The 13,359-nt window shown below is 38.5% G+C and overlaps 1 long non-coding RNA gene across 2 annotated transcripts; it reads right to left on the minus strand.

Annotated features, from left to right (window-relative positions):
* Positions 1-9,265: 9,265 nt before the first annotated feature.
* LOC133626551 (uncharacterized) lies at positions 9,266-12,737 on the minus strand. Of its 2 annotated transcripts, none has more exons than XR_009819622.1 (3): positions 12,671-12,737; positions 9,825-9,943; positions 9,266-9,393 (listed from the first exon to the last, which is right to left on the minus strand). It is a non-coding gene; the product is annotated as an uncharacterized LOC133626551 (long non-coding RNA). The 2 variants fall into 2 exon arrangements; XR_009819623.1 differs by lacking the exon at positions 12,671-12,737 and adding an exon at positions 10,782-10,848.
* Between the last annotated feature and the right edge of the window lie 622 nt (positions 12,738-13,359).

The following is a 13,359-nucleotide window of genomic DNA, read 5'->3' on the forward strand; positions in this document are numbered from 1 at the left end:
GCATCTCTCCTGTCACACAACAGGCTGTACCAAGTAAAACTGTAGTTTTTTTACAGATGACAGCATTCTCTTCTTCAGTATCTTCTTTCTATATCATTCAAATTAAGATATGGTAATCAAGGTACCCAAATTAGTTTTGAAACAACAGTACATATATATACTGCCTAGTATAGCTCCTGGAGTTCCAGGGGTATCAGATCTCATTCTCTCAACGACTTGGCTTACAAAAACAGGCCCTGACATTCAACAGAAAAGAGAATCTGTGTGCACAGACTAGAAACTATTACAATAAACAGACGGATGCTTTTGATTCCCTGCAGAAGAGTGCGGATGTTGTTTCAAGCACAAACATATGCATTCACCCATAATAATCATCATATTAATTTGAGGTTTATCTCATAGTTTATCTCAAATCCATGAACTAAGTATTCTCTTAATGTTTTATATGCTGTAGGTCAGTGTGCTTTGGCTTTCAGACTGACTTCTGCAATAATGAAGTTAACATAAAAGTGCATCCTGGCTTTGAGAAAGCACCTTTGAGTAGATACAATTAATTTGTCTTGTTTTTCACAAAGCCAAGTCAAACCAAAACAACCTAACAAAATTAAGACCTGGCAACAAATAGTTGCAATACAAACTATGACCAGCTATGTAACTTAGAGCAGTATTTCAGAAGGGTGGTGGATGGACAACACCCTTGGGACTTCTTTAACAAGTCAGTCAGGATAGTGCTTCATGCAGGCTATTTTTCCCCTGTATAAATAGGAAATGAGAGCAAACAATCCCTTGTTAAAGAAATGTATACATTAAACTAGATGAACTGATGAAAATATTAATTCAGGGAAAAGTTATACCTTTCTAATGCCTGATATACCTTTCTAAAGACAGCCTGATTCAGCCAGGGATTATAAAATTCATTACCAATTAGTCTCTTGTATGCAATTCATATTATAGGGTGGGTTTTTTTGTTCCTGATAGAGGATAAATTCACTTCTCAGTTCACAGACTAGCTCTTCAGCTACCCATGAATGACCTACATATCTCTTGCTAAGATAGTTCTAAAAATGCAGAATAACATAATCCCCTGTATGCATATATTGCTGCAAATATTTCTTTGCAGTACTAGGTAGTTCTCTACACGCTCAGTGATCGTTTCTACAGGTGGTGCTGGAAACTAATTTAACCATGTATTGCACTTTTTCTCTAAGCTTGTTCTGGAGAATAATGTCAATCCTCTCCTCAGCTCATCAGCTTGGTGTGATGAGGAGTGCTGAAAAGATTTCAAAGGAAAAGGAAACATCCAGCAATGTCTGTCATAGGTACCCCAGACTTCTGAAAGGCAGTCTCACTGCTGCAGGATGCAGTTACCTTATTCAAAGTGTCCATTATTCAAAGATAAATCATATGTGATTGCTCAATCACAGAAGAATTCAGGAGCAAAGATACCCATTTAGCAATGCTGATAAGGTACACAAGTTTCCCTAGGTGAAACAACAGAGTTGGCTATTATAAAGCAAAAAAAACATTTATTTCAGTATCACACCACAAAAAATATTAGCAGAGGTCCCATATGTATGAAAAGTGTTTTGCCAAGCCGGGTGTGATGTATCCTGAGTTATAAGTAATTTTTTGTCATCAGTTCCCCTGCTTCTTATGCTGAATAAACAATCCCAGCTGATTTCCCTGCTCCAGATGATCTGTCCAAGCAAATAATCTTTTCATTTATTTTTCCCTTGCCTAGAAGAAAATATTTTTTCTATTAAAAGATGGTTGCATGGGGATATTGGCCAATGGTCTATGAAATGAGAGAAAGAGTGAAAAATAAATTATTTGTTGATAATTTAGATAAAGATTTATCTAGAGCCAATCTTCTGTGTTTATTCTCTCAGCAGCTGTCATTTCACAAACCACAGAGGGAACAATGTCATTCTCATTTTCTGTATTGCATTGCTTCTTTCTGATGGAAAGAATCAAAATTGTTCATCTGTGTGTCATGAATCCTATAATGACATAATCTAATGGAAATGTGTCCCCTGTGTATTGGGAAAGTATCCCCATTTTAGGAAGAATGAGACTATTTTTGCATTATAAGGATCTGCCTAGCCTCAGTGGACACACTGCTGACATCTGTGAAGTGTCCAGAAAGCTACAGATTTGTTTCAATATAAGCTGTCACTTCAAAGAGGAAAACAGAACCATGGGACACCAGGCTTATTTGGGTAACAGCCTAAAAAGACACTAAGACATATTCCAGCATGGTCCCAAAAAGAGCTGGGCTGGCACAAATGAGAGGTAGAGGAGAGCTGGGAAGGAGCAGTTAGGCATGAGAGAAGGGGAACTGTTTAAGCAGGTAGAGCCAATAAAGCCTGTGCATTGATGAGCTGTGGTTTCAATTAGATATTCAGTCTGCTTTGGTTCTCTCTAGAGTCAATTCAAAGACAGAGAAACCTCTAGAAGGTTATTTAAGACATCCAAGTTGGGCTTTTACCATGAGTAGCCCTCAGAGATGTGCATACCCTTTGCCTACCTCAGATGAGTACCCTGGTACTTCACTAAATCAGACACTTTGGGTAAACCTAAAGGTAAACCTAAAGATTAGGATCTTCCCCCTAAATTTTATATCACATTTACTTCTTGAACAAAGCTAAGACTGAAGGGTTCCAGGTTCCCTTTCCCTCTAGTGCCAGGAAATAATTACGAAGTATATTAGAACTTGAAATGTGAGAGTAAGTACAATCTATTTTGAGCTCAGATCAATCCCAGGTGATTAGCAATATACTTCTTGTTTCATAGGAGAGAGGGATTCAAAAGGGTTTAGCAATTTAAAGCAGCAATTTAAAGGAATCTGAGTGTCAGAAAGAGCAAAACAGCCACCTCCTGAAAAACAAGGTCTCTTTAAAAATGTCTCTAGTTAGCAACCTAGAAATACACCCAAAGTCACTGCTGCAAGAGATAGCAGTGCTCAGGCCGAGATCTTCTCCCTGATGGCAATGCTTATGGGATTCTTACCTTACTTGTATACTGGTGATGAATTTATAATCAGACTGCAGGCAACTTGATAGCCCTTCTCTTTTTATCCTGCCTATTCTTATTCATATAATTGTCTAATCCTTATTTGAAACTCCCTAAGCTATTTGCCTCAATAATGTAAGTTTTATTCATACTCTGGGGTTTGAAGAAACAGAGCATAGTGTCTCCTGCAAGAAAAATCCAAATTATGCTTCTTTGTGGCTGGAATTTAATCTATTCTAAGTGTTGCCTCTGTTCCCTAGTGCTTTGCTTACTGGAAGTTGGCTCTCTGGTGCTGAAAATTGAAGATATTTTCACATTTATGGGCAAGTGTGTGTATGCAGGAATGCAGATTTGTAAAAGCTTCAGAATTCATCTAAAATGCTAATGGAATTAAGAGTGTTCCCAACCTACAGAGCTCTGATCCAAAGAACACTAGGTGCTCATGTCTCCTTCCCAGATGTAAGCACTGGTCAGCAGGGAGTGGCCTTCACTTTCACTGTTGTTAAACAAAGAAAATGGCCATGAATTTTATCGAGGGTGAGGGTGGCACTTACATTCTTGCTTTCTGGAAGTGTTAATTTCAGTCATTCTCTGAGTGCTTTTAAAACATTTACAATTCTGTTGAGGTGCAATCTAATTTAGCAGTTGGAGCCTCCTTCTGTACAGCAAAAGGAAAGAGGCAAACCCAGTCAGCTCTCTCAGCCATATTAGAGTGAACAGAAATGAAAATGGGAGCAAACTACTGCAGTTGCCAGGAAAAAAGAGAATATGGCCCAGCAGTGGCAAGCTCTGCTGCAAGCAGGACGACATGGTGAGCAGGGACAGCTCTGGAGAGGAAGGAAAGTAAGGAACACCACAACTGTTAGCTCCCATATCTTACCTACTAGCCTGGGTATCGCATCATTGTGTGTCCACGCTCTAACTCTTTACCATCAAGTAATGGACTGCTTCTTTTCAAAGAATGCTCTAAATTAAATCTCTTTTCAGGCAATCTAATTTGACATATCTCCCTCTTCATCATATGTAAACCTCATACTCTTTCTTTGCATAGTGCTACAGGAGCAAATGCCAAACTGAAGTTTGACAATTTAGTTTCTACTTCTGTCTGCTCCTATCTAAGTGATGCTGGGTAAGCTATTTTTGCCTGCATCTACTCCTTATTCAGGCAAGTGGGCACATCACCATCCAGGAATACTTGTAAGGCAGCTTAACTTACTAACATTTCAAAGTAAAATAATTTTAAATCCCTCAGTGAGAGCTCCTGAAAATCTTCCATAGTGAAGACTTCGAGCAGCTCTGCATTTGTCTCTCTCCACAATAGGATACGAACTTGCTCACACATCACAAGTGCTACTGTGTCACTTGCAGCATAATGACAAGGCCAAGATATACAGAACCTGATCTTGCCACCTTTATACAACAAAGCCTTGTTCCAACTAGCATGTCGTGTAGGTGAGGAAAGGAGAAAAAATGAGAAAGCTTGCTTGGAAAAAATCTGATCCCAAAGATCCTGAAACCTGATGAGCAGGATATGGAAAGAGTATGCAGATCCTCCTCAAATCTGCATATCACCTCTCTTGGTGATCTTGCAAGGCAAGTTAAGAACTGGAAAACATATCTACTGAATAACAGCCTGAGGTGAATTTTAGATCTCTCAGGGGGCTCCAGCCACATAATTGCAAATGCTTGTTGTTTTATCTGAACCTTCTTAACTCTAATTCACGGTGACTAAACTAAAATTCCCATCCCAGAACTGCAGGAACACAAGTCCTAACAACAACTGCTAAATCTCAGTATCACATTCAGCCACATGAATAATCTGGTTAAAGAAGCAAAACAGAAATCGTTGCAAAAACCACTGTTAAAGGCCATGGAATATTACAATGACTTCTGTTAAAACCATCACCTGCTACAGGACAGCCACAGCATTGTTTTGCCATTAGAACAGAAAAGCCAAGAGAGATAGCAGGTGGTTCTTAAGTGATTTTTTTCACCATTAAGACAGTGTATTATATCTCAGATGATGAATACAGATGGCCCTCAAGACTCCTGCAATCCATCTATATTCTTTGTCTTTGTATGTCCACTGTATAAGAAGCAAGCAGGCTGAGCAGTTGTTAATGTGCAGAGCAGGGAAACAGAGATCCTGAATGGCAGGAAAGAAGACAAAGATGAAAGCACTCTGAGGTTGCTTTTTCCTGTGCATGTCTAGGAACTTAACAGTTAACATACACACCAATTTTGATCACCAAAACTGCACTGTCAACTTGTGAAGGCGAAAATGCCTTGTAAAGGAACTGGCGGTTTGATCATCCTTAGTAAAAATACACAAGCTGAATAATCAATGAATTTGTACTGTCAGTAAGAAGCAGCTGCATCGGTATCTTCTTTGCCTTGTCAACAATAGGCAAACCTGACACATTCATGGTGACTAGCAATGGCCTCTGTCTCAACAGAATTTGGCATCTATCTGCTCTGAAGAGGAGGGGGAATGAAGGAGGCAAAGGATACCATGTACAATATATGCATTTTCTTTCTAAATGATGGGATGCTATAATGACAGTTCTCATGAGGCTATTTCAGGCCAACAGCTGGATTCTCTCTGTTGATACTGCTCAGGTCACTAGGTCTTGGAGAATCTACTTTAAAATTTATTAATTGGTCCTAGATCAAAATTTTGCCTACAGATACTAAAGTGCAAATTATTAAAAGTGTGGAAGTCTGCAAAAGTCAGGTATAAACAAGAGCACATAATTTTTTTAAACAAGCCTTTTTCAGGTCCCTTATGAAAAATATTTAGGAAAGATGTATTTCCTTTCATTCCATTGAACCAGAACATTCTGCACATAAAAAATATGCTTTATTCGTTGCATGCTGTAAGCTCCAGCTCCACAGGCAGTGCTGGCATGCAGGATCTGTATATTCCCTCTCCACAGTGTGTTTCAAAGGCTCCTTGCCCTCTAGCACTACAGGCCAGCAGATCTGGGTTTTTTGTGATTCTGTCAGTAAGTAATGTCTTCAACCCTTAAATTCACAGCAGCATGGCATCATGAGACTGGAAGGGACCTCCAGGGATCATGTAGTCCAAATCCTGCTCACAGCAGTCAGACAGAGCAGGTTGTCAGGTCTGGGGCTGAATGGGTTTTGAACAGTTTTTCCATGGATAGAGATGCCATGACCATTCTGGGCAATCTAAGTGCATTCAAATTTGAAATTCACTCTCCACAATTATCTCAACAGCTTTTATCTTTATAATTAAAAGTGACTATTAGCAATGTCAGCATGTAAACACCACACGCAGATACAGATACCCTATCCTTGCCTGCCCCGCTGTGAGAACGGTGCCTCTCAGCCCCAAGTGGAACCTTTCCCATAAGACAGGTGGTTCTTGTCACTGTTTAAAGGAGTGTCATCCTAATTAATTTGTTTTAAAACAATATCCAGATTTCTGCAACACATGACAGGACTGAGTCCACAGAAGTTAAAATGTTTACTTTGCCTTTTGTCACTGATGTTTGGCATTTTCATTTCAGTGCAAACATTAAAACTATAATATCTCCTGACAGTTTTATTTTCCATTTTTTATCATGCTTTTATTTTGTTACAGGCCTGTCTCTGATACTTATTGTCTTAAAAGAGTAAGTGCTATCTGATCTTCGATGCAGACTTGTATTAAAAGGAAATGGCAAATTGTTTTAGGAGATTAATAATCCAATCCAAAATAACTACGTCTACACATTCTGGTACTATAATTTTCCCACTTGCTTTTCTTTCTCTACGGAATCTGAAGTTAGCCAAAGAGACACACAATGCTATAATAGCAAGAAACACTGCTGTGGTTCTCATTTCTATGATTCTATGTCTCTGATAAAACCTGAGAAACATTACTTTAAAGGGTAAAAAAAACCTTATCTGAGAATAGCCAACAAAAATTCGAAACTAATTCCAAGTTGACAGATAATTTGACAAAGTAGAAGCAAGTGAACCCAAGACAGAGCTTGAGGAACCCTGTCTGCAACTAAGCAAGGTTTTGAATTATATTCCTTCTTTAACATTCCCTGCCACTGCCTGCTATACAGGTAAAATCTGCAGGAGCTGAAAACTTCAGCCAAGTTTTTACTACATTATTGCAACAATGGTAAGAGGCCGGTGAGTGATATTGGGTCTGATTAACTGGCTTATATAGGGCAGGAATGAATTAGAGGGAAAATGTTTTAGAGATATCTGCAAAGATCATAATTGCCAGCGAGAGAAGCTGTGTCCACAGAAACATCTAACCAAGCCTGCCAATCAACGGGGGAAGGCAGAAAAACATAGCATATCTTACACAGATACTGTGCTCTGAAGTAGTAGCTATAATTGCAACAAGAAGAAAGGTTCCCTAGTGCAACCATCCACGTCATTTTTGGGAAAAGATCCAAGTACTGAAAATAAATGAAGATCTTAAGTTCTTGAATTATTTCCATCTGTACACCAAGTAGAAAGCGTTCACACTAACTTGGCAAAAATACTATTTTAAAACAAAAAGGTAAGGCTGAGTTAGTGCTGGAAAATGTTGGCACCACTGAAGAGAGCCAGCAAATTCTGCATTTGTCATCAAAAGCAGTGCTGAGAGGGCAGCAGCTACGCCAGCCCTCAGTACCTGCAACTTTCTGCCAGGAGTCTTTATTCCCACTGTTACTCACTGCCTTTATGGAGCAAACTAGCCCTGTCATACTGCACTTCCTCTGCAGAAACTCCCTGCAAGGAAATGCTTGTCTCCGCTGAGCAAACCCTGTAGCAAGCTTTGTTGTCATATGAGTTTGTTCTTCAAAGAAAATTCTGCAATGGCCCATCTCTCACTGGCAGGTCAACAGTGGCAGACTGTCCCTATGATCACCACAATGGTTTCTCAATTCGTGGCTTTAATTAATCACATGCATCTACCTAGTAGGTACTATGCACACACTGCCAACTTGTTTCACTGCTTTAACTGAACCAGTATTGCATTACAATGGCTTTAAACTAATACTGTTAGAAACAGGAGTTGAACCAGCAACCAAATCAGAAAGGGTCTAAAACACTAATTTGTGTTTCATTAGCCCATAAAGCTGCAGTAAGAGCTGCTGTGGAGAGCTGGAAAATGGAGAGGTGCCCTCAGGTCCTTGGAAAATTAGGAATTTGGAAATTATTTGGAAATAAGGATTCCTTTAAAACAGTCTAGCAGCAAAAGCAGTCTGTAGGACATGACTGAAATTCTACTAAGGACCTATCCAGAAGATTAAGACAAATGCATGAGCACTGCAAAACAATTTTGGTGGAGAACAGCTTCAGCCCGTCCTTCAGTAGACAACATCAATTGCATCAGTTACCTCTGATCATGGAGCCACCAGCAAGAGTGGGCTCTGCCAGGGATAGAGACACTTCAGCTGGAGCATCACACTGGCCAGCTCCAGAGATTTTGTCAATATTTCATTTATTTGAGGAGGGAAGAGAATAAAGTTTAAATAACAGCCTAGCTTATAAGCTTTTAATAAAGCTCCTTTAACTCCCAGGATTATATCAGCCTAGATCAAGGTCACCTTTTCTAGACATTTCTGCTTTTAGGCACAAGCTTGCTCTTGTGTTTAATGCTCTCTAATGCTGCAAAGGACCAAAATAATAATACCCTGTTGTAAGGACAAGCGATTTGACTCAGGCAGAGAACATTTAAAAACACGTAACAGCTTCTGTTACATGCTAATGGTGCCACAGTTTCACTGTCTCATCCTACCCTGTCAACTTTGGGGCTGAATTATGGTTTTAATATCTTAGTCTCTGCTCTATGATTTGTTCTTTGTTGTTTTTCTCATCTTGCCTTTAGAGTAATACATTGTTAGAGACACTTTAGCTGGTTATATGAGAGCACTGCAGGAAGAAAATCTCTTCACTCTTACAAATTATATGTATCTATGGCCGTATGTGATCTAAGCACGTTCAGAATTTGTGAGTCTTCAGAACATTTGAGTACCAATTCCTGATAGAAAAGAAATGCATCTTTACACTTCATTTTTTGACTCAACCCAGCAGCACATTCCAGCGGAACACTTTTCCATGTTTACATATTTTCATCACAATCTCCATTCAAAATGCATCTTCCATTCATTCTTTAAAATTATTTTGCTTTAAATGTTTAATGATAAACACACAAAATGCAACATTGGATTAACGTGGCCTTTATTTTATAAACAGCTTCCAAGGGACTGCATACATAGATGCAACTTAACACATAAATAAAAATGCAGTGAATCAGTCTATATTGTTGTTCATAGCTGAGAGAGGACTATAAATGCACATCTCAAAATTCAGGAACAATCTAGCAGAGCCTTTTAAGTTGAGCTATCACAGGAGTCAGCAGGTGTCCTATGAATACAGAATTTGAAAGCTCAAGGCCTCATAGCTGTAAGTGTTCTTTAGTTTGAAGAATTTATAAAGGTAAATAGGTGCTATAAATAATAACAGAAAATTCCATTATTAAGGACAAAGGAAAGGAGGATGTAGGCATATTCTTTACGAGGGGAATAAAGCTTGAGAAGGAGCTGACAGACTAGCCAAACCCTTCAGTTCTGAGTAGATAACTTTCCCCACATCAATTCACCTATGGACTGTGCAAATCACAGGTGGAGGAAAAACTGCCACCCACCAAACCAAGTTAAACTCTTCTTCCACCACACCTCTTCAGACTGAATATGCCCTGACTTCCTTTCCATCTATCTAACCTGTTCCACAATCCTGCCAGGGAGCCCCACTCTTTTCTTTAATGAATATTTCGATAATGAACAGAGAAGGCTTACCATGACTCAGGGGATCGATTTGCTGGCAGGATGGGATTTTCAAACAAGATTGCCAGGCTCTCAAGCCACAATTCAAAATGCACTGCCACATGAAGACACTTGATGCAATTCTAATCTAGCTGTGGAGAGATAAATTATTAGATCTTTAAATAGAAAATAACTAAGGCTACAAATTTTTTTAGCTCTTCGGCTTTAGTATAACTTTTGAAAGCATATGGAGTTGAGGTAACCAAAATAGAATGATACTTGAATGACGCTTTGCCCGTTAGGTTACTAAGGAGATCAGTCCATTTATTTCAGTTGCTTTTAATTATGTTCTGTGGAGTCATTCTGGTTTTATACTGGTGTAAACACATCACATCCCATGCTGTTTAATTTCCTTAAAGACTTTGTTTGCCTGTTTCTAATTTTATGAGGACTTTAACTTCCAGGTGTTTAAATCAGCAATGAAAGAAAAAGAAGATTATCTTAAAATGAAATGGAATGAATTCAAACTATATTTTAGGAGTGTTCATTTTCTTATACTGGCAATTCCCAGTCACCAGTAAGATAGCCTGACACTTTCAACCATACAAATACCATCATTTTGGAATAACTGTAGGCTTCTGCATGTTATTGCTTAAGATTCAATAGAGGATGCATTCCTTTAAGGAAACAAATTCTATTATTCCTGCTAGCTGGAGCAGTGACAACCATCATGAAAGTAAAATTACTGCCATTGAATCAAGAAAATAATTAGAATCAGATCACCAACTTCATTTTCTGCTGGAGACATGGTCTACTGGCATAAGGTAGAATGATCTACACAAAAGTATTATCAGGGCTGAGCCAAGTTTGTTGGTTTATTGTATTTCTGATAGTCAAGCTGTCTGAAAGCAGCTCAGCAGTTCAAGAAGGTTCACAGGCACTTGTAGACCTGGGCTATCAGCTCTCACTGAGAGGAAGGTGGGAACTTACAGATCTGCAAATCTGGCTCTTGCCTGTGTATTAGAGTCCAAAGGAATCAGACTCAGTCTTCTTCCACAATTCCAGGTGGACACGGAGCCCTCAGATGACTGCACCAAAATCAAAGACACCATTTGTGCTTTCCCCTTCCTTTTTCATTATCACAGAAGCAACACATTGTACAAAAGCTTATCATAAAAACACACTTGTCATAGCCCTCACAACCAGATCCTCACGGAGTATTTCTCCCCAGGGTGGTGACCAAGTTGAAAGTATACCTGGCAGCAGACATACTACTGTGACCAAGGACAAGATACTAAGAGACTATTTATCTGGTTTTCACAATAGATTTTCATTCCTCTTTTCTCCACCATGAAGCCTAGTGAAAATGCAGCTGTTTTGGCTTCATACTACCAATTGAAGCATAATTAACAACAGCTACCTACAAATACAGGTCTACATTATTTTTTCTATCTGAAACGCAGTGGACACTTTCAGCTTTTAATTTATATGCACACTTCTGATCTGCCATGGATACCAGCCAGTCTCTAGCAACTTGAAGTATGATCAATTCATTTCCTAATTAGAGATGCGAATCAATGGAAACTGAAATGACCATTTTACAAACATCAGGCCCTAGACAATGACTTTCTGAGATGCTGCATGCCCTAGAACATTTCCTTTGTGTCACTTTCAAACTATCCACTCTGTCAATGATTTATGGCATCTAGGTGCTACTTGGCAATACTTTCAATGTCTGTGCTGATAAAGAAGAAAACTTTTATTGTATCTTGAACTGTCAACAAAGGCTTTTAAATTTCCTGAGAGGTGTTGCATTTGTCCTTCATATTTCCAGAGCGTTAAAAAAACAACCTCAAACTACCTGCCTTTTCATATACAGTAACGCTTATGAGCATCTTATTAAGGAGTCACATTAACCTTCCCCACCATCAGAATATGCTTAATTCCATTGGCCTCACACCATAATTCTCCAGTTGGGTACTGAAGCTCATTGCAACAGACCAATTAGTTCTGCTGGCAACATTAATAAGATCATGATTATCTGAGAAACATACCTAGCAAGTATGAATTCTTATGCAACCCTCTGGTTAAAAGAGATATTACAACTTTAATAGAAGAAGACATCAAAAAGCATTTACCCATACAAAGGGATTCAACAATTGTATTTAAATTTAATATAACATATGATAAAGAGATGAGCTGGAGTAAAAGCCTGTTCCTCACACACTATTAATTATGCCTCCATATAGGCCTAACTCCATGACATTAGCAGACAGAAATCTTAACAGTTTCTGACACAACTGGGTTGAGCCATCTAATATCACCCACAAATCCTTTAAAAACCAATACTGGTTCAAACAATTATGCTGTTCAACATATTAATTTCCTAGACAAGGGGAACCACAGAAATAAAATGACCTGTTTTAGGGAAGACTTGTGAAAATAATTATCTATATCCTGGGCTTCAAATCAAAAGCCTTTAATATGAGAATCACACTCTCCACTGAATAAATGTCAGAGAAATGAACCTGATAGAACAATATATTTTCCATGCTATAAAGTTATGAATTTTAAAAAGTACCAAGAACATGAAACTACAAAGTCTTTAACCTCTAGGCAATAAATTAAAATACCAACTAGGTCAGTTGGTATTCTAATCTAATGTCAACTGTTAACATAAAAAAATAGATGATGATAAATAATGATGCATCAAGCTTCCAAGGAGGTATTTAGTGGGAACTGTGAGGATTAGTGTTTTTCTCAGTTATTCTGTGTTATTCTATATATATCTTGATTATCATTTTAAAGAAAAGGTAATGTTTCTCCCAAACCTATTTCACCATTGTTTAGAACTCTGATGATGAAAAATGCCAGCCTACCTCTTAGATTCTTCTACATACTGATCCTACTCAGCTTTGGTGCTTGTTAGCTTGTTTGCAGCATGACTTTCCTGAGAAAGAAAATACAACAATGAATGGTGAATCTTTGTCTTGGAGATATTTAGTACACAATGCAGATTTTGCTGATCTAAATGGCATATTCTTTCTTAATTATGTTTTTCTCCTTCCATACCGTTGACAGCCTGAGTCTCATGCTATTCAGCTGACTCTTACTTCCTGCAATATGGATAATTGCCCCTTCCATTTGCAGCTGCTCACCTCTCCGGTCACTACTATAATTTGTATGGATGGAAAAATGTAAAAGGAATGTTTATCACGTGTAAATTATTTTAATTTCTTTTAGCAAGCTGTATGACAGTGAAAAGCGCCAGCACTGAGCAGTCCACCCCTGCAGAAAGCAGTGAATGACTGAATCTTAAAATATTTGAACAATATGTGGGCAGACCTGTTCATTCCATTTGCTTTATGCTCCACTGCATCGATCCATTTATTTACTCACTGCAACACAGTGGATCTATCTCATTATGCTGGCCAAACTTTCTTTATATTATAGGTATAGTTGCACAGCACTGAGAGCTCTCTCTTTCCAGAGAAATAAGATCACTGAGCTCTCTTTTCAGAGAAACAAGATCACTTGAGCTGCTAACATCATGCACTGCACCTAATCC

This window comes from Colius striatus, chromosome 13 (genome assembly GCF_028858725.1).
Source record: "Colius striatus isolate bColStr4 chromosome 13, bColStr4.1.hap1, whole genome shotgun sequence".
Lineage (NCBI taxonomy): Eukaryota > Metazoa > Chordata > Aves > Coliiformes > Coliidae > Colius > Colius striatus.